This window comes from Coregonus lavaretus (assembly GCF_964263955.1).
Source record: "Coregonus lavaretus genome assembly, chromosome: 15".
Taxonomy (NCBI): Eukaryota; Metazoa; Chordata; class Actinopteri; order Salmoniformes; family Salmonidae; genus Coregonus; species Coregonus lavaretus.
In genome coordinates this window covers 26,343,347-26,365,669 of record NC_140002.1, presented here as the reverse complement: position 1 = coordinate 26,365,669, position 22,323 = coordinate 26,343,347, and the positions used below count along the sequence as shown (strand labels likewise).

The following is a 22,323-nucleotide window of genomic DNA, read 5'->3' as shown; positions in this document are numbered from 1 at the left end:
TTACAACTATTAGTTATCAACATTTTACAGCATGCAGAGGGAAGGATATATTTATATATAAGGACATACTATCTGTGGGCTATTAATTGAGCTAGGTTGATCTGACTCTAGGGTTGCAAAATTCTGGTAAATTTCCCAAAATTCCCAGGTTTTCCAAAAATCCCAGGATGGAATAATCTGGAATCTTCCAAACAGGATTTCTGGAAAACCAAGGAATTTGGGGAAATGTACTGGAATCTTGCAACCCTACAAGTTTTTCTAATTATTAGCCATTGATGAATGCGGTTTTGACCTCCAATTCAATTGAGAACAAATGTGTAAATCTGTACTGATTCAATTAATCAATTCAGAGACATTTACAGCATAGTTAACCCTTTGGTTGCTGTGTGTTTGTGTGCATGTGTGTACGCAGTGACGCCACTCACCCCAGCTGAGCCATGGTAGACGGTGAGGATCTCCTGCTCGGTGATTGGCTGGTTGGTGGCCTCGGTGTTGGCCTTGGAGGCCGGGGTGAGGATGGAGTTGATGTAGACGTTGATGAGGGGCAGCAGCTGGGTGTGGAGAGGAGTGGACGTCTCACACAGCTGTCTGTAGATCCAGTCCTATAGGAGACGCTAGATGGAGTACAACAGCATTCATGTGTATATTGTAGGGATGTAACGATTGACCGATACTCATCGGTCCTCGATTCAAATGTTTAAGATACAAGTGCATTGGTCCGCGGACCCCAAACCGATCAAAATGTAGCATGCATTGGTCAGAAAATCGATTCAAACGTTATGAACTGCCAGTACACAAAAAAAGTCACAGCTTCACAAATTTGTTTTGCTCATATTACATTGTGTAACTACAAGTCATTTTGCATGCCAAACAACTCAAACTGCGCACTGTGCCCAGCATTGCGGGCAGACCACATTTGATTGGACATGATTTGGAAAGACACACCGCATCTATATAAGGTCCCACAGTTGACAGTGCATGTCAGAGCAAAAACCAAGCCATGAGGTCGAAGGAATTGTCTGTAGAGCTCCGAGACAGGATTGTGTCAAGGCACAGACCTGGGGAAGGGTACAAAAACATTTCTGCAGCATTGAAGGTCCCCAAGAACAGTGGCCATCATTCTTAAATGGAAGAAGTTTGGAACCACCAAGACTCTTCCTAGAGCTGGCCGCCCGGCCAAACTGAGCAATCGGGAGAGAAGGGCCTTGGTCAGGGAGGTGACCAAGAACCCGATGGTCACGGACAGAGCTCTAGAGTTCCTCTGTGGAGATGGGAGAACATTCCAGAAGGACAACCATCTCTGCAGCACTCCACCAATCAGGCCTTTATGGTAGAGTGGCCAGACGGAAGCCACTCCTTAGTAAAAGGCACATGAAGCCCGCTTGGAGTTTGCCAAAAGGCAACTAAAGGACTCAGACCATGAAAAACAAGACTCTCTGGTCTGATGAAACCAAGACTGAACTCTTTGGCCTGAATGCCAAGCGTCACGTCTGGAGGAAACCTGGCACCATCCCTACGGTGAAGCATGGGGGTGGCAGGAACTGGGAGACTAGTCAGGATCGAGGGAAAGATGAACGGAGCATAGTACAGAGATCCTTGCTGAAAACCTGCTCCAGAGCGCTCAGGACCTCAGACTGGGGCGAAGGTTCACCTTCCAACAGGACAACGACCCTAAGCACACAGCCAAGACAACGCAGGAGTGGCTTCGGGACAAGTCTCTGAATGTCCTTGAGTGGCACAGCCAGAGCTCGGACTTCAACCCGATCGAACATCTCTGGAGAGACCTGAAAATAGCTGTACAGCGACGCTCCCCATCCAACTGGACAGAGCTTGAGAGGATCTGCAGAGAAGAATGGGAGAAACTCCCCAAATACAGGTGTGCCAAGTTTGTAGTGTCATACTCAAGAACACTCAAGGCTGTAATCACTACCAAATGTGCTTCAACAAAGTACTGAGTAAAGGGGCTGAATACTTATGTAAATGTAATATTTCTGTTTTTTAAAACGTTTTTTATTTTTTATTCTAAAAACCTGTGTTTGCTTTCACATTATGGGGTAGTGTGTGTAGATTGATGAGGGGGAAAAAACTATTTAATCCATTTTATAATAAGGCTGCAATGTAACAAAATGTGGAAAAAGTCAAGGGGTCTGAATACTTTCAGAATGCACTGTATATTACATTCTATTGGTTGCAAGAATTTTGTATAATAATTTAAATTTAAAGTGCTGAATCCGGCGCTGTTTTGTGCATCAGTTCATAAACCATGTGCCATGAACTCGGCACATCGAAAATATCTTCCCAACTATTTTGCAACCTGTATGGCGCAGCTGTCAATTTTCTGGTCCTTAAATGAAACCGGTATACTTTTTTATTTATCACAATTTTTTTTAAACAAATGTTGGTCTTTAATGCAGGGCTGACAGACAAGTTCCTTACCTTCTCCCCCTTCCTCCTCAATTTTTGCGGTAAAACTGCAATCAGTTGGTTGTAATTTTGGATAGAGCAGACATTTCCATATATGTTTGTTAGCTACATGTGTGACATAACTCCACCAGTCCTATTTCTGATATCATTAACAAAGATTATACAGTAAAAAACATAATCTCCAAAAATAGTTGTTTTTAATCAATTAGTATATTTGACCTTAACCATAATATTTGTTGTAATATTTGTTCTGTCTTTTCTGGTGGATTAAACTGAAATTGCAACAAGCTTTCTATGGCTTGTTTTAAAAATAGTGATATTTTGGCAATGATTTCATTTTCAAATAACCGAAAGTGAGAGGTTGTAATCTGAATGAAAGGAAAATAGCAATTTTTTAACCAGTTCGGATTTAAGTATAACTTTTGTATGAAGCCTTTACTCAGAGGTTCAATGCTTCAATATTTGAATAATCCTAGCCCTCCGAATTCATATTCATTATATAAATAGGCCCGTTTAATTTTGTCTGGCCATTCCAAATAAAGTGGAATATTTTTTGCTCATATATTTTTTTTAAAAACTAGTCGTTTAGTGTAGGCAGGGCCATAAGTAAATAAGGAAACTGGGATATGACTAAATAATGAATCTAGGAGATTTTTCCACAAATAGACAGGTACCTTTCCATGGTAGCAAGATCTACTTTTGCTAACTTTCTATTAAAATGTATTGTAGTGAGATCACTTATTTGTTTCGTGATATGAATACCGAGTATGTCCACTTCACCGTTAGATCATTTTATTGGTAAACTACATGGTAATGTAAAAGTTGTATTTTTTAGCAATCCAGTATGCAATATGGTACACTTATCATAGTTTGGTTGTAATCCAGAGAGGTTAGATAAATTATTTAGATCCTCTATGAGGCTGTGCAGGGATCCAAATTGCAGATTTAAAAGAAAACATTAATCGTCAGCATACAATGACACCTTTGTTTTTAAGCCCTGGATTTCTAGCCCCTTGATATTATTGTTGGATCTGATTTTAGCCAACACATCAATGGTCATAATAAATACATATGCCGATAGTGGACAACCCTGTTTTACTCCTCTTGACAGTTTCTGAGAAGTAGCCATTATTTAGCATTTTACACTTGGGGTTACTATACATAACTTTAACCCATTGTATAAGATATTTTCCTAAATTAAAATAGTCCAGGCATTTATATGTAAATTCTACTTTATCAAAGGCCTTTTCAAAATCAGCTATGAATACCAAGCCTGGTTTCCCAGATTGTTCATAGTGTTCCATGGTTTCCAGTACTTGTCTTATATTATCATCTCCAATGTATCGTCCATGTAAAAAACCTGTCTGATTTAAGATGAATAATATCCGACAATACCTTTATAATTGTATGCACTATGCATTTTGCTAGAATTTTGGCATCACAACACTGAAATGTAAAGGACCTCAAGTGTTTTTAGGTGGACTGGATCTTAATATTTAACACCTGGGTCCTATTTCAGTAATAGTGAAATCAGACCTTCTTGCTGAGTATCTGATAACCACTCCTATAAAAATGGTAGACTAAAACATGCTAATAACGGACCTCTTAGTACATCGAAAACGGTTTGATATACCTCAACTGGTATGCCATCCAGCCCTGGTGTTTTCCCGGACTTAAAGGCTTTAATTGCATCAAGAAGTTCCTCCTCTGTAATTTTGCCTTTTTATACAGCTGTTAATTTTACACTATTAATAGAATAAATATTGTTACAATTAACTTCAGTTAGTGGGGATGGAGGAGACTGAAATTAAAACATATGCTTAAAAGTACTTTGCTTCCACTTTTAAAAATATTGTTTGGTGAATCATGGATGACTCTGTCATTTGTAACAAGTTTCGGTAAATTATTTTTGGTGAGGGAAAAAGTATTTGATCCCCTGCTGATTTTGTAAGTTTGCCCACTGACAAAGAAATTATCAGTCTATAATTTTAATGGTAGGTTTATTTGAACAGTGAGAGGCAGAATAACAAAGAAATCCAGAAAAACACATGTAAAAAATGTTATAAATTGATTTGCATTTTAATGAGGGAAATAAATATGACACCCTCTCAATCAGAAAGATTTCTGGCTACCAGGTGTCTTTTATACAGGTAACGAGCTGAGATTATGAGCACACTCTTAAAGGGAGTGCTCCTAATCTCAGCTTGTTACCTATATAAAAGACACCTGTCCACAGAAGCAATCAATCAATCAGATTACAAACTCTCCACCATGGCCAAGACCAAAGAGCTCTCCAAGGATGTCAGGGACAAGATTGTAGACCTACACAAGACTGGAATGGGCTACAAGACCATCGCCAAGCAGCTTGGTGAGAAGGTGACAACAGATCATGAGAACGGTGAGGAATCAGCCCAGAACTACACGGGAGGATCTTGTCAATGATCTCAAGGCAGCTGGGACAATAATCACCAAGAAAACAATTGGTAACACACTACGCCGTGAAGGACTGAAATCCTGCAGCGCCCGCAAGGTCCCCCTGCTCAAGAAAGAACATATACATGCCCGTCTGAAGTCTGCCAATGAACATCTGAATGATTCAGAGGAGAACTGGGTGAAAGTGTTGTGGTCAGATGAGACCAAAATCGAGCTCTTTGGCATCAACTCAACTCGCCGTGTTTGGAGGAGGAGGAATGATGCCTATGACCCCAAGAACACCATCCCCACCATCAAACATGGAGGTGGAAACATTATGCTTTGGGGGTGTTTTTCTGCTAAGGGGACAGGACAACTTCACCGCATCAAAGGGACGATGGACGGGGCCATGTACCGTCAAATCTTGGGTGAGAACCTCCTTCCCTCAGCCAGGGCATTGAAAATGGGTCGTGGATGGGTATTCCAGCATGATAATGACCCAAAACACACGGCCAAGGCAACAAAGGAGTGGCTCAAGAAGAAGCACATTAAGGTCCTGGAGTGGCCTAGCCAGTCTCCAGACCTTAATCCCATAGAAAATCTGTGGAGGGAGCTGAAGGTTCGAGTTGCCAAACGTCAGCCTCGAAACCTAAATGACTTGGAGAAGATCTGCAAAGAGGAGTGGGACAAAATCCCTCCTGAGACGTGTGCAAACCTGGTGGCTAACTACAAGAAACGTCTGACCTCTGTGATTGCCAACAAGGGTTTTGCCACCAAGTACTAAGTCATGTTTTGCAGAGGGGTCAAATACTTATTTCCCTCATTAAAATGCAAATCAATTTATAACATTTTTGACATGCGTTTTTCTGGATTTTTTTGTTGTTATTCTGTCTCTCACTGTTCAAATAAACCTACCATTAAAATTATAGACTGATCATTTCTATGTCAGTGGGCAAACATACAAAATCAGCAGGGGATCAAATACTCCCTCACTGTATGTTAGTTTGAATTGCCATCTATCTGTACTGTTAGTCCCTCTATTTCCTTTGTTAATATGAACTCTTTTGACCTAAATTGTTTTTGTTTTAAAGATGAGTATTGAATTGCATGGCCTCTAAAGACACATTTGAAAGTGTCATACATAACATACAGTGGGGAGAACAAGTATTTGATGCACTGCCGATTTTGCAGGTTTTCCTACTTACAAAGTATGTAAAGGTCTGTAATTTTTATCATAGGTACACTTCAACTGTGAGAGACGGAATCTAAAACAAAAATCCAGAAAATCACATTGTATGATTTTTAAGTAATTAATTTGCATTTTATTGCATGACATAAGTATTTGATACATCAGAAAAGCAGAACTTAATATTTGATACAGAAACCTTTGTTTGCAATTACAGAGATCATACGTTTCCTGTAGGTCTTGACCAGGTTTGCACACACTGCAGCAGGGACCTGCAAACATGGTGGCCAACTACAAGAAATGTCTGACCTCTGTGATTGCCAACAAGGGTTTTGCCACCAAGTACTAAGTTATGTTTTGCAGAGGGGTTAAATACTTAATTCTCTCATTAAAATGCAAATCAATTTATAACATTTTTGAAATGCGTTTTTCTGGATTTTGTTGTTGTTATTCTGTCTCTCACTGTTCAAATAAACCTACCATTAAAATTATAGACTGATCATTTCTTTGTCAGTGGGCAAACGTACAAAATCAGCAGGGGATCAAATACTTTCTTCCCTCACTGTATATGGGGGATACAATCTTCCCAGATCTGCAGATTTTGCTGCGAAGAGACAGAATCATTAGATCATTTGTTTTGGTACTGTCTATTTGTAGCTTGTTTTTGGTCACAGGTCCAGGAATGGCTGAAGGATTGCAATATTTACCTGGAGCTAACCCTGCAGATAGCACTCCTGGGTGATCTGAAAAGTCATAGTCAATCGATCAATAATATAATAATACTTATAGCAAAAATGTTTATTTTCAATTTACAATCTGTAGAAACAATGAGAATAGAAGGGTTCAGAACTTTTGTGAAACATCACAGTACAGTTGAGAAATATATGGCAAGTAGAAATCCATTATGGATGGTGTTAAAAGATAGATGGGAGGGGTTCAATGGAGCTGAAGGTTGGGACTAATAACAACTAATAACTGATGTAAAACATACTGTGTCCATAATAAGTATATAGGTTGAGAACTTTTGATGTTGAGATGTGTCTGTTACTTGAACTCTGTGTAGCATTTATTTGGGCTGCAATTTCTGAGGCTGGTAACTCTAATGAACTTATCCTCTGCAGCAGAGGTAACTGGGTCTTCCATTCCTGTGGCAGTCCTCACGAGAGCCAGTTTCATTATAGCGCATCATGGTTTTTGTGACTACACTTGAAGAAACTTTCAAAGTTCTTGAAATGTTCTGAATTGAATTACCTTCATGTCTTAAAGTAATGATGGACTGTCATTTCTCTTTGCTAATTTGAGCTGTTCTTGCCATAATATGGACTTGGTCTTTTACCAAATAGGGCTATCTTCTGTATACCACCCTACCTTGTCACAACACAACTGATTGGCTCAAACGCATTAAGGAGGAAAAAAATTCCAGAAATGAACTTTTAAGAAGGCACACCTGCTAATTGAAATGCATTCCAGGTGACTACCTCATGAAGCTGGTTGAGAGAATGCCAAGAGTGTGAAAAGCTGTCATCAAGGCAAAGGGTGGCTATTTGAAGAATCTCAACTATAAAATATATTTTGATTTGTTTAACACTTTTTTGGTTACTACATGATTCCAAATGTGTTATTTCATAGTTTTGATGTCTTCACTATTATTCTACAATGTAACAAATAGTAAAAATAAAGAAAAACCCTTGAATGAGTAGGTGTGTCCAAACTTTTGAATGGTAGTTTATGTATATACAGTGGGGAGAACAAGTATTTGATACACTGCCGATTTTGCAGGTTTTCCTACTTACAAAGCATGTAGAGGTCTGTAATTTTTATCATAGGTACACTTCAACTGTGAGAGACGGAATCTAAAACTAAAATCCAGAAAATCACATTGTATGATTTTTAAGTAATTAATTTGCATTTTATTGCATGACATAAATATTTGATCACCTACCAACCAGTAAGAATTCCAGCTCTCACAGACCTGTAAGTTTTTCTTTAAGAATCCCTCCTGTTCTCCACTCATTACCTGTATTAACTGCACCTGTTTGAACTCGTTACCTGTATAAAAGACACCTGTCCACACACTCAATCAAACAGACTCCAACCTCTCCACAATGGCCAAGACCAGAGAGCTGTGTAAGGACATCAGGGAAAATTGTAGACCTGCACAAGGCTGGGATGGGCTACAGGACAATAGGCAAGCAGCTTGGTGAGAAGGCAACAACTGTTGGCGCAATTATTAGAAAATGGAAGAAGTTCAAGATGATGGTCAATCACCCTCGGTCTGGGGCTCCATGCAAGATCTCACCTCGTGGGTCATCAATGATCATGAGGAAGGTGAGGGATCAGCCCAGAACTACACGGCAGGACCTGGTCAATGACCTGAAGAGAGCTGGGACCACAGTCTCAAAGAAAACCATTAGTAACACACTACGCCGTCATGGATTAAAATCCTGCAGCGCACGCAAGGTCCCCCTGCTCAAGCCAGCGCATGTCCAGGCCCGTCTGAAGTTTGCCAATGACCATCTGGATGATCCAGAGGAGGAATGGGAGAAGGTCATGTGGTCTGATGAGACAAAAATAGAGCTTTTTGGTCTAAACTCCACTCGCCGTGTTTGGAGGAAGAAGAAGGATGAGTACAACCCCAAGAACACCATCCCAACCGTGAAGCATGGAGGTGGAAACATCATTCTTTGGGGATACTTTTCTGGAAAGGGGACAGGACGACTGCACCGTATTGAGGGGAGGATGGATGGGGCCATGTATCGCGAGATCTTGGCCAACAACCTCCTTCCCTCAGTAAGAGCATTGAAGATGGGTCGTGGCTGGGTCTTCCAGCATGACAACGACCCGAAACACACAGCCAGGGCAACTAAGGAGTGGCTCCGTAAGAAGCATCTCAAGGTCCTGGAGTGGCCTAGCCAGTCTCCAGACCTGAACCCAATAGAAAATCTTTGGAGGGAGCTGAAAGTCCGTATTGCCCAGCGACAGCTCCGAAACCTGAAGGATCTGGAGAAGGTCTGTATGGAGGAGTGGGCCAAAATCCCTGCTGCAGTGTGTGCAAACCTGGTCAAGACCTACAGGAAATGATAAAAATTACAGACCTCTACATGCTTTATAAGTAGGAAAACCTGCAAAATCGGCAGTGTATCAAATACTTGTTCTCCCCACTGTATATATATATATATATATATATATATATATATATATATATATATATATATGCGAGACAAAAAAACATATGGAGGATTGGAAGTGATGCAGACAATTACATTGATGGAAGTTACAATCTATCTGCAATATTAAAGCTGATCTACCCCCTAAGAAAATACTTTTTTTTAAACGGTGGTCCACATGGATGGGCATTCAGAAAATTCCATTGCGGGCTGACATGGTAGGCTACACCCTAGTAAGCACGAAACAACATATTTTGGAAGTCTTTCTTTGGTCCTGTCATCGTTTTTTTGGTGATTTACAAACGATAGGCTTTCCACATAGATGGGCATTCATAAAATTACATTTCCGGCAACAATGTAGGCTACACCTCAGCAAGTACGGACCGACGGCGATGTCTTTTGGACTTCTTTTTTTGGTGCAGTACCGGACCGGTCTTGATTTCCACATCCACAGACATTGGTCCATATTATTAATGTTAGCTCTCAGTGTATATTTAATGGCCAGCCGTGCTGCCCTGTTCTAGTCCAATTGTAATTTTCCAAAGTCCCTTAGTCCAGGTGCAACAAACCTAGGACCTGCCTTAAGAAAGCAGAGTAGCGCTTTATTATGGACAGACCTCTCCCCATCTTAGCTCTGTTGCATCAATATGATTTGACCATGACAGTTTACAATCCAGGGATACACCAAGCAGTTTAGTCTCTTCAACTTGCACAATTTCCACATTATTCATTACAAGATTTAGTTGAGGTTTAGGGTTTAGTGAACGATTTGTCCTAAAATCAATGCCTTTAGTTTTAGAAATATTTAGGACTAACTTATTTCTTGCCACCCATTCTGAAACTAATTGCAGCTCTTTGTTAAGTGTTGCAGTGATTTCACTTGCTGTGGTAGCTGACGTGTATAGTGTTGAGTCATCAGCATACATAGACACACAGGCTTTACTCAGAGCCAGTGGCAGGTCATTAGTAAATTTAGAAAAAGTAAGGTTCCTAGACAGCTGCCCTGGGGAATGCCTGACTCTACCTGGATTATGTTGGAGGCTTCTATTAAAGAACACCCTCCCTGTTCTGTTAGACAGGTAACTCTTTATCCACAATATAGCAGGGGATGTTAAACCATAGCGCATACATTTTTCAGCAGAAGATTATGATCGATAATGACAAAAGCTGCACTGAAGTCTAACAAAACAGCTCCCACATTCTTTTTATTATCAATTTCTCTCAGCCAATAATCAGTCATTTGTGTAAGTGCCGTACATGTTGAATGCCCTTCCCTATAAGCATGCTGAAAATGCGGTCAGAGACCTACTTGAGCAGCACCGCCCCCTCAAGATTCTGAGCCTGCCTGGCAGGGTTGGTCCTACAAAGCCAGAGCCCCCTGATGGGAGAGCATTATATACAAGGAAATTCTCAAAGCTGTTAATGAGAACCTTGACGACCTTTTACCTAGCCGGTGGGGATTCCAGTGGGGTACCCCCACCCAGGTAGTGGCAGTGCTGGCAACACTGGCTGCAGTAACCCATGGGGAGGGGGTCACACTCGGACAATCAGAGAGGGGGTTTATCATTGTGGCCCGGGGGGGGGGGGGGGTTGGGGGGGTGGGGGGGTATGGGATGGACCACAGGAATTATTTGCTAGGATAATAATTGCTTGTCAATAAATTAAATGTAATACAATGGCAATCCAGGTTATATGTTAAAATCCTACGCATGAACTGCCGACATTATTACGTATATTAATTGATAATGATGGAAAATAGGATATGCATAATTTTTTTTAAATAGTTATATATATAGAGAGGTTACAGCATTGGAAATGCTTTTGGCGGTTAATCTGCTTCTGTTTTGTGGGTGGCACTGTGTGCTGTTTTCGATGGATGGGTCCTGGCCTCTCGGGGCCTTAGGGATCCGGAGGGACATGGGTAGGATGCCGATCACTGGGATGACGGCTCAACTTGGGATGGGGAGGGGCTTTAGCGGGGGAATTAGTGGAGAACAATTGAAGGGTTACTCAGTAGCAATGCAAATATCACGGTACAGCTATATGGACACTCAATCATTACGGTATTTTTCATTGGTAAATTTACAAACATATATAATGATAAATAGACTTGAAACTTGTATCTCATTATGGTGTATGGTGAAATAAGTATAGCCAGTTATAATTGTAATGGCTTAGCTGATAATAACAAAAGAAGAACAATATTTACATGGCTCAAAGAGAAAGAATATAATATCTATTGTATACAGGAAACTCATTCAACAATTCGAGATGAAGTTGCGTGGAAAAAGGAATGGGGGGGGGGGGGGGGGGATGAAATATACTTCTCCTATGGGCAAAGAAATTCAAAAGGGGTGATGATATTAATTAATAGTAATTTCGATCCGAATGTGCAAATTGTCCAAATAGATACGCAAGGTAGATGGATTATTTTAAATATGTTATTGGACCATAAACAGATATGGCTCATTAACCTTTACGGACCAAATAATGATGATCCACAATTCTTTGACAATATATAATAAATGATCAACCCTGCAAGCAATTCAAGACAATGTTATTATGGTGGGGGATTATAATACTGTTTTAAATAGCTCAATGGACCGTAAAGGAAATCACACCACAAACAATCACCCACATGCTCTTAAGGAAATTGTGAATGTCATGGATACATTAGAACTAGTAGATATCTGGAGGCTTAAATATACTGATCTAGTGAGATATACATGGCGGAGACTCAATCAAGCTAGTCGTCTTGACTTCTTTCTTATCTCATTCTCGTTGGCACCAAAAGTTTAAAAAGTGTTGATAGGGGACAGAATGCGGTCGGACCATCATATAATTGGCATATACATTATTCTTACTGAATATCCACGTGGGCGAGGATATTGGAAATGTAATCAAAGCCTATTGGATGATCATTTATTTATAATTAGAACAAAGGAATTTATAACTGACTTTTTCCGACATAACATAGGTACAGCAAATCACTTATTGTATGGGACACCTTTAAATGTGCCTTTAGAGGCCATGCAATTCAGTACTCATCTCGAAAACAAAAGCAATTTAGGTCAAAAGAGTGTATACTAACAAAGGAAATAGAAAGTCTAACAGAACAGATAGATGGCAATAAAAACTGTAACATAGAGGCTCAGAATAAATTAGAGGAAAAACAAAAAGAAATTGAGAAACTTATTCAAGAAAGATCAAGTGTAATATATTATAAAAATAAAGCAAACTGGATAGAATATGGGGAAAAATGCACAAAATATTTTTTTTATCTTCAACATAGGAATGCTACCAAAAAGAACTTAATGAAACTGGTTACAATTGATGGAGTCACCCATGATTAATCAAATTATATTTTGAAGGAGGAAACAAAGTACTTTAAGCATATTTTTCTTTTCAGTCGCCTCCATCTCCTCTAACTGAAGCTAATAGTAGAGATTTTTTTTCTATTGATAATGTCAAATTAACAGCCATACAGAAAGACTCATGTGAAGGTGAAATTACAGAGGAGGAACTTCTGGATGCAATTAAAGACTTTAAGTCCGGTAAAACTCCAGGGTTGGATGGCATACCAGTCGAGGTATACCAAACCTTTTTTGATATACTAAGAGAACCATTATTAGCATGTTTTAACCACTCCTATGTAAATGGTAGATTATCTGACACTCAAGAAGAAGGTCTGATCTCATTATTAGGGTAGGTAACAACACATCTGCCACACTGATCCTCAACACGGGGGCCCCTCAGGGGTGTGTGCTCAGTCCCCTCCTGTACTCCCTGTTCACCCACGACTGCATTGCCAGGCACGACTCCAACACCATCATTAAGTTTGCCGACGACACAACAGTGGTAGGCCTGATCACCGACAATGATGAGACAGCCTATAGGGAGGAGGTCAGAGACCTGGCCGTGTGGTGCCAGGACAACAACCTCTCACTCAACGTGACCAAGACAAAGGAGATGATTGTGGACTACAGGAAAAAAAAGAGGACTGAGCACGCCCCCATTCTCATCGACGGGGCTGTAGTGGAACAGGTTGAGAGCTTCAAGTTCCTTGGTGTCCACATCACCAACGAACTATCATGGTCCAAACACACCAAGACAGTCGTGAAGAGGGCACGACAAAGCCTATTCCCCCTCAGGAGACTGAAAATATTTGGCATGGGTCCTCAGATCGTCAAAAAATTATACAGCTGCACCATCGAGAGCATCCTGACTGGTTGCATCACCGCCTGGTATGGCAACTGCTTGGCCTCCGACCGCAAGGCACTACAGAGGGTAGTGCGTACGGCCCAGTACATCACTGGGGCCAAGCTTCCTGCCATCCAGGACCTCTATACCAGGTGGTGTCAGAGGAAGGCCCTCAAAATTGTCAAAGACTCCAGCCACCCTAGTCATAGACTGTTCTCTCTGCTACCGCACGGCAAGCGGACCGGAGTGCCAAGTCTAGGTCCAAAAGACTTCTCAACAGCTTCTACCCCCAAGCCATAAGACTCCTGAACAGCTAATCATGGCTACCCGGACTATTTGCACTGCCCCCCCCCCCCCCCCCACCCCATCCTTTTACGCTGCTGCTACTCTGTTAATTATTTATGCATAGTCACTTTAACTCTAACCACATGTACATATTACTTCAACTACCTCAACTAGCCGGTGCCCCCGCACATTGACTCTGCACCGGTACCCCCCTGTATATATAGCCTCCCTACTGTTATTTTATTTTACTTCTGCTCTTTTTTTCTCAACACTTTTTTTGTTGTTGTTTTATTTTTACTTTTTTGTTAAAAATGGATGTACTGTTGGTTAAGGGCTGTAAGTAAGCATTTCACTGTAATGTCTGCACCTGTTGTATTCGGCGCATGTGGCCAATAAAATTTGATTTGATTTGATTTGATTATTACTGAAACAGGATACAAGTGGAAAATATAAAGATCCAGTCCATTTAAAAAATTGGAGGCCCCTTACACTTCAGTGTTGTGATGCAACAATTCTGGCAAAATGTATAGCGCATAGAATTAAAAAGGTATTGTCGGATATTATTCATTCTAATCAGACAGGTTTTTTACATGGAAGATACATTGGAGATAATATAAGGCAAGTATTAGAAACAATAGAACACTATGGAAAATATGGGAAACCAGGCCTGCTATTCATAGCAGACTTCGAAAAGGCATTTGATAAAGTACGACTGGGGTTTATATATAAATGCCTGGAGCATTTCAATTTTGGAGAATCTCTTATAAAATGGGTCAAAATCATGTATAGAAACCCTAGGTGTAAAATAGTAAATAATGGCTATTTCTCAGAAAGTTTTAAACTGTCAAGAGGAGTGAAACAAGGTTGTCCACTATCGGCATATCTATTTATTGTGGCCATCGAGATGTTAGCTATTAAAATCAGATCCAATAATAATAATATCAGAGGATTAGAAATCAAGGGTTTAAAAACAAAGGTGTCATTGTACGCTGATGATTCATGTTTTGTTTTAAATCCACAACTAGAATCCCTCCACAGCCTCATAGAGGATCTAGATACATTTTCTAACTGCTCTGGATTACAACCAAATTATGACAAATGTACTATATTACGTATTGGATCACAAAAAAATACAATTTTTACATTACCATGTAGTTTACCAATAAAATAGTCTGATGGTGATGTGGATATACTCTGAATACATTTCCCAATGGAAATAAATTATCTCACTTCAATAAATGTTAATAGAAAGTTAGCAAAAATAGATAAGATCTTACTACCATGGAAAGGTAAATACCTGTCAATTTGTGGAAAAATCACCCTGATTAACTCTTCAGTATTATCCCAGTTTACCTATTTGCTTATGGTCTTGCCTACGCCTAGCGAACAGTTTTTTAAATTATATGAGAAAAAAATATTAAATTTTATTTGGAACGGCAAGCCAGACAAAATTAAAAGGGCCTATTTATATAATGAATATAAATTCGGAGGACAGAAATTATTAAATATTAAAGCATTAGACCTATAACTAAAAGCTTCAGTCATACAAAAGTTATACTTAAATCCGAACTGGTTCTCAAGCAAATTAGTAAGATTGTCTCACCCAATGTTCAAGAATGGCCTTTTTCCCTTTATTCAGATTACAACAACTCATTTTCAGTTATTTGAAAAGGAAATCATCTCCCAAATATCACTATTTCTAAAACAAGCCATAGAAAGTTGGTTGCAATTTCAATTTAATCCTCCAGAAACGACAGAACAAATAATGCAACAAAGTGGTTAAATTCAAATATACTAATTGACAAAAAAACTTTATTTTTTGACAGAATGTTTAAAAAAGGTATAATCTTCGTAAATGATATCATCGGTAGGACTGGTGGAGTTATGTCGCACATGCAGCTAACAAAAACATATGGAAATGTCTGCTCTACCCAAAATTACAACCAAATAATTGCAGCCTTACCGCAAAAGTGGAAGAGGAAAGTGGAAGGGGGAGAAAGTAAGGAACTTGTCTGTCGGCCTTGCATTAAAGAACATAATTGGTTAAGGAAAACTGTGATAAATAAAAAAGTATATCAGTTTCACTTAAGGACCAAAGAATGGACAGCCGTCCCATATAGATTGCAAAATAGTTGGGAAGAGATTTTTGACGTACCGATCCCATGGCATAGTGTTTATGAACTGACATGCAAAACGACACCGGATTCAAAAATTAGAATCTTTCAATTTAAATTATTATATAAAATTCTTGCTACCAATATAATGTTATTTATATGGGGGATACAATCTTCCCAGCTCTGCAGATTTTGCTGTGAAGAGACAGAATCATTAGATAATTTGTTTTGGTTCTGTCCATTTGTAGCTTGTTTTTGGACACAGGTCCAGGAATGGCTAAAGGATTGCAATATTTACCTGGAGCTAACCTTGCAGATAGCATTACTGGGTGATCTGAAAAGTAATAGTCAATCGATCAATAATATAATAATACTTTTAGCAAAATGTTTATTTTTAATTCACAATCTGTAGAAGCAATGAGAATAGAAAGGTTCAGAACTTTTGTAAAACATCACAGTACAGTTGAAATATATATGGCAAATAGAAATCCTATATGGATGGTGTTAAGAAATAGATGGGAGGTTTTGAATGGAGTTGAAGGATGGGACTAATAACAAATAACAACAAATAATAACAAGATAACTAATAATGTAAAGTAATAAAGGGGAGTATATATAAAAAAACATGGGGGATTGGAAGTGATGCAGACAATTACATTGATAGAAGTTACAATATATCTGCAATATTAAGCTGATCTACTCCCCCCCCCCCAAAAAAAAAAAATATATATATATATATATATATATATAAAATAAAAATTACAAAAACCAATATAAATAAAATTTTAAAACAAAGAAAACAAAAAAAACTAGTTGATTGGTCAGCTGTTTGAGCCAGTAAAGGGTGCTTTGCTTGGGTAGCGGAATTACTTTTGCTTCCCTCTAGGTCTGAGGGCACACACATTCTAGTAGGCTTAAATTGAAAATATGGCAAATAGGAGCGGCAATATCGTCCGCTATTATCCTCAGTAATTTTCAATTCAAGTTGTCAGACCCAGGTGGCTTGTCATTTTTGATAGACAATCATATTTTTTCACCTCTTTCACACTCACTTTGCAGAATTTAAAATTACAATGCTTGTCTTTCATAATTTGGTCAGTTATGAATATATGTGTAGGTTCAGAATTTGTTGTTGGCATGTCATGCCTAAATTTGCTAATCTTGCCAATGAAAAATTAATTGAAGTAGTTGGCAATTATCAGTGGGTTTTGTGACGAATGAGCCATCTGATTCAATGAATGATGGAGCTGAGTTCGCCCTTTTGACTAAAATTGTATTTAAGGTGCTCCAAATCTTTTTACCATCATTCTTGATATTATTTATCTTTGTTTCATAGTATAGTTTATTTTATTTTATTTTATTCAGTTTAGTCACATGATTTCTCAATTTACAGTACGTTTGCGAATCGGCTGTGAATTCCTCATCAATCCACATGGATTGAACAGTTTTTACAGTCATTTTCTTAATGGGTGCATGCTTATTTGTAACTGTAATAAGCAATTTCATAAATGCGTCAAGTGCAGCATCTGGTTGCTCCTCATTACACACCAGCAAATATTATTTACATCTTCAACATAGGAATCACTACAAAACGTATTGTATGACCTCTTATTTTCCTAGATATGGTTACTATATATGAACCTTTCCCCCTTCTGATAACCAGGTGGCGAATCGCATCTCTGCATGTCTGGCAGACATATCAGTATGGATGACAGATCACCACCTCAAGCTGAACCTTGGCAAGACGGAGCTGCTCTTCCTCCCGGGGAAGGACTGCCTGTTCCATGATCTCGCCATCACGGTTGACAACTCCGTTGTGTCCTCCTCCCAGAGTGCGAAGAGCCTTGGCGTGACCCTGGACAACACCCTGTCGTTCTCCGCTAACATCAAGGCGGTGACCCGATCCTGTAGGTTCATGCTCTACAACATTCGGAGAGTACGACCCTGCCTTACACAGGAAGCGGCACAGGTCCTAATCCAGGCACTTGTCATCTCCCGTCTGGATTACTGCAACTCGCTGTTGGCTGGGCTTCCTGCCTGTGCCATTAAACCCCTACAACTCATCCAGAATGCCGCAGCCCGTCTGGTGTTCAACCTTCCCAAGTTCTCTCACGTCATCCCGCTCCTCCGCACACTCCACTGGCTTCCAGTTGAAGCTCGCATCTGCTACAAGACCATGGTGCTTGCCTACGGAGCTGTGAGGGGAACGGCACCTCCGTACCTTCAGGCTCTGATCAGTCCCTACACCCAAACGAGGGCACTGCGTTCATCCACCTCTGGCCTGCTGGCTCCCCTACCTCTGTGGAAGCATAGTTCCCGCTCAGCCCAGTCAAAACTGATCGCTGCTCTGGCACCCCAATGGTGGAACAAGCTCCCTCACGACGCCAGGACAGCGGAGTCACTCACCACCTTCCGGAGACATTTGAAACCCCACCTCTTTAAGGAATACCTGGGATAGGATAAAGTAATCCTTCTACCCCCCCCCCCCCCCAAAAAAAATAAATAAATACATAAATAAAAACATAGTAAAGTAAAGTGGTTATCCCACTGGCTATAAGGTGAATGCACCTATTTGTAAGTCGCTCTGGATAAGAGCGTCTGCTAAATGACGTAAATGTAAATGTAAATAACTACATCCGATAGATTTGGATACTGCTTTAGAGTATATTTCTGAAGAATCAGTAAAGATGCGACCAATACATGTGGATAATTTAATTCCTGTGCTGTTTGTAAATACCCTGGTAGGTTGACTGATATCCTGAACCAGGTTGCAGGCACTGGTTACAGTTTGAAGCTTTTTCTTGAGTGGGCAGCAGTCAATATTTAGGTCACCCAGAAAATATACCCCTCTATTGATATCACATACGTTATCAAGCATTTCACACATATTATCCAGATATTAACTGTTAGCGCTTGGTGGTCTATAGCAGCTTCCCACAAAAATGGGCTTTAGGTGAGGCATGTGAACCTGTAGTCATTACTTCAACAGCATTTGACATGAGATCCTCTCTAAGTGTTATAGGAATATGACTGAATAGAAACGGCAACACCTCCACCATTGGGATTCCTGCCTCTTCTGAAGATGTTGAAACCATGTATTGCTACCACTGTATCAAAGGTATTATCTAAGTGAGTTTCAGAGATAGTCAGTATATGAATGTTATCTGCACTAGCAAGTTATCGAATTCATGAACCTTGTTTCTTAGGCTAAATCTGTTAATGTGGGCTATTTTCTGCACATTTCTGGGATTCTTGATTGTTTTTATTGCTTTACTGGGAGGCATATCATCGGTAGACATGACAGTGATATTACTGTTTGAGCTGTACACAGTGGCCTTCCTACTAGGGCAAACTGCCTCAGTGCTAACAGTATAACTCGGGTTCATAGGCGGATGATTACTGCACACAATAGCTGTAGGATTGACAGAGGCATTTCAGGGGAGTTAGAGGGACATAAATTAGGTTACTTACATTATGACTGCCAACACCCCTGGGACAATGTACATTTGCAGAAGCACTATGACAACTAAATAAAGGTTAAATAAAATGTTAAAAAATAAACTCAGCGACACAACGGCAGGGCTTGGGTCACTGATAAGTCATGAAAAATAGAGTAAGTGTGTAGAGTTCAAATATGTATGGCACTAAATGTCACTGTAGGCAGTGGTCTGTGTTTCTCACCTGTTGTCTGTTGCGTATGAACATGCTGACCCAGACCTGGCAGGTGACACTCCTCCACCTGGGGACAGGGGACACACATAGACAGAATGACAGGGAGAGGTTTTCCATAGATCTACAGGGGTTTTCTTCAGGGCCGCAAACAGAGGTGGCATTGGCACAACTTAAAGGGGCAATAAGCAGTTTCTACATCCATTTCTTTTTATTTATGATATGTACCCATTGATTCTTGAAGAATATAACTTCTAAATGCCTCATGAGCCAAGTTGAACTGTCGTACCCCATCAGAACCCAAAATATATGCTTGTTTTACTCCATTTCTCCAGCCCCATCCCTCAGCTTTTTACAGAAACAGGCAAGGGGGAAATGCTTTGTTTTTCTTTCTACTGCTGATTGCCGCTTTAACGGTTTAAAAGATTAGCTGTACTGTGCTGGCCTGGTTACAAATCCAACCTAGCTGGAACCGTGCTGAAAGGACAAACGGTTCATGTCAGCATGATAGTGTGAAAAAGATAAGACAGACTCACCACCATAGCTCTGATGTTGAGAGCCTGGGAGGGGGTTCATCTGACACAGCTGCCCCAGTGATTCTGTCCTGCACCTCCCACCCCTGCTCTCCTTATCCTGACGTTCCCCGTTCTTTATCAGGCCCCTGCACACTGAACACACAGTACAGATATCAGTTCCAACATATTGTGCAACATATGTAGAGAAGGGTTATTTTATACATTTTACATTTTAGTCATTTAGCAGACGCTCTTATCCAGAGCGACTTACAGTTAATGAGTGCATACATTTTCATACATATTTTCTGAGGATATGTGACATTTCCTTACCAACATCTTAAATACAAATACAGCTTTATGGAATTCCAAAGCATAATTAAAAGAGTAATGAAATAATGGGATTTGACCGGATTGTTACATTAATTAAATGTTTTATTTAGCAGAATTTGAACTTATTGGTACTTGAACGTTGCAATAATAACCGAGGACATCAGTATGTTCAAAGACGCATGAAGACATTGTTCCATGTTTTTATAGACCACAGTGCTCCACTTATTAACCTTCTCTCAAGGATCTGTAACAATTATCATTTCCTCCACCAGAGCATTTTATTTGTCTACTTGTGTCACGTTCCATGTCTGCAGCAGTGCATTATGTCATAGTTGACGGACTGCTTACGGAAATCCAATGAACCATGGTATCATTACTCATTTATTTGCCTGTAATAAGATCTAATAGCTCTCAAAAGCTACTGCACTTTAACAGGGCTTCTCTTTTTGGCCTGTTCTTCACTGCAGCTGTCAGTTTAAAAGGCTAAATGTTTATGGTCAACTGAGACGGTGACTGAAACGATATTAGCTTCCATCTCCGCTACTTACAGAGAATTGCATATGCCATAAAATACTCAGGGCAACTGAGTTAGTTACCACTTCATGTTATAGGCTAGGCTACGCGATGCCTCGAGACAGGGTCCATTTCCCGCCCGTTTCACCAACTTAAAAAGTGATTCATTTAACTGCGATACAATAAAAGAGCCCAATTCCAATAACAAACGATGAGGATTCACTAATGTTCAGCACTATGTAATGTAACGCTGCCTGCCGACTGACTGACTGCTTCCTCCCCTTTCGCCTTGCTAACGCAAATAAGCTATTGACTCAGGCCTGAGCCCTCGGGGATAAGGAGGCACTAGAGGCAGCTAGCGGAGCTAGATCTCCATTTCCTCCTTCATAATGTGTCTTTCAAAGCAGAGAACACATACAGTGGCTTGCGAAAGTACTCACCCCCCATGGCATTTTTCCTATTTTGTTGCCTTACAACCTGGAATTAAAATGGATTTTTGGGGGGGTTGTATCATTTGATTTACACAACATGCCTACCACTTTGAAGATGCAAAATAATTTTTTTTGTGAAACAAACAAGAAATAAGACAAAAAAACAGAAAACTTGAGCGTGCATAACTATTCACCCCCCAAAAGTCAATACTTTGTAGAGCCACCTTTTGCAGCAATTATAGCTGCAAGTCCCTTGGGGTATGTCTCTGTAAGCTTGGCACATCAAGCCACTGGGATGTTTGCCCATTCTTCAAGGCAAAACTGCTCCAGATCCTTCAAGTTGGATGGGTTCCACTGGTGTACAGCAATCTTTAAGTCATACCACAGATTCTCAATTGGATTGAGGTCTGGGCTTTGACTAGGCCATTCCAAGACATTTAAATGTTTCCCCTTAAACCACTTGAGTGTTGCTTTAGTAGTATGCTTAGGGTCATTGTCCTGCTGGAAGGTGAACCTCTGTCCCAGTCTCAAATCTCTGGAAGATTGAAAACAGTTTTCCCCTCAAGAATTTCCCAGTATTTAGCGCCATCCATCGTTCCTTCAATTTTGACCAGTTTCCCAGTCCCTGCCGATGAAAAACATTCCCACAGCATGATGCTGCCACCACCATGCTTCACTGTGGGGATGGTGTTCTCGGGGTGATGAGAGGTGTTGGGTTTGCACCAGACATAGCGTTTTCCTTGATGGCCAAAAAGCTCAATTTTAGTCTAATCTGACCAGAGTCCCTTCTTCCGTATGTTTTGGGAGTCTCCCACATGTTTGCTTATTTTTTTCTTTAAGCAACGGCTTAAAGTTGTCCTATGGACAGATAATCCAATCTCCGATGTGGAGCTTTGCAGCTCCTTCAGGGTTATCTTTGGTCTCTTTGTTGCCTCTCTGATTAACGCCCTCCTTGCCTGGTCCGTGAGTTTTGGTGGGCGGCCCTCTCTTGGCAGGTTTGTTGCGGTGCCATATTCTTTCAATTTTTTAATAATGGATATAAAATGGTGCTCCGTGGGATGTTCAAAGTTCCGGATA

The 22,323-nt window shown here is 40.2% G+C and overlaps 1 pseudogene across 1 annotated transcript in view; it reads right to left on the bottom strand.

Annotated features, from left to right (window-relative positions):
- Window positions 1–22,323, bottom strand: part of LOC311143086 (integrator complex subunit 2-like) — a 55,659-nt pseudogene that overhangs the window by 11,424 nt on the left and 21,912 nt on the right. Inside the window, exons 5-7 of the transcript in view lie at window positions 20,068–20,125; window positions 19,470–19,527; window positions 426–602 (exon numbers count right to left, since the gene is read on the bottom strand). The product of the transcript in view is annotated as an integrator complex subunit 2-like (transcript). The remainder of the gene's footprint in view (window positions 1–425; window positions 603–19,469; window positions 19,528–20,067; window positions 20,126–22,323) is intronic.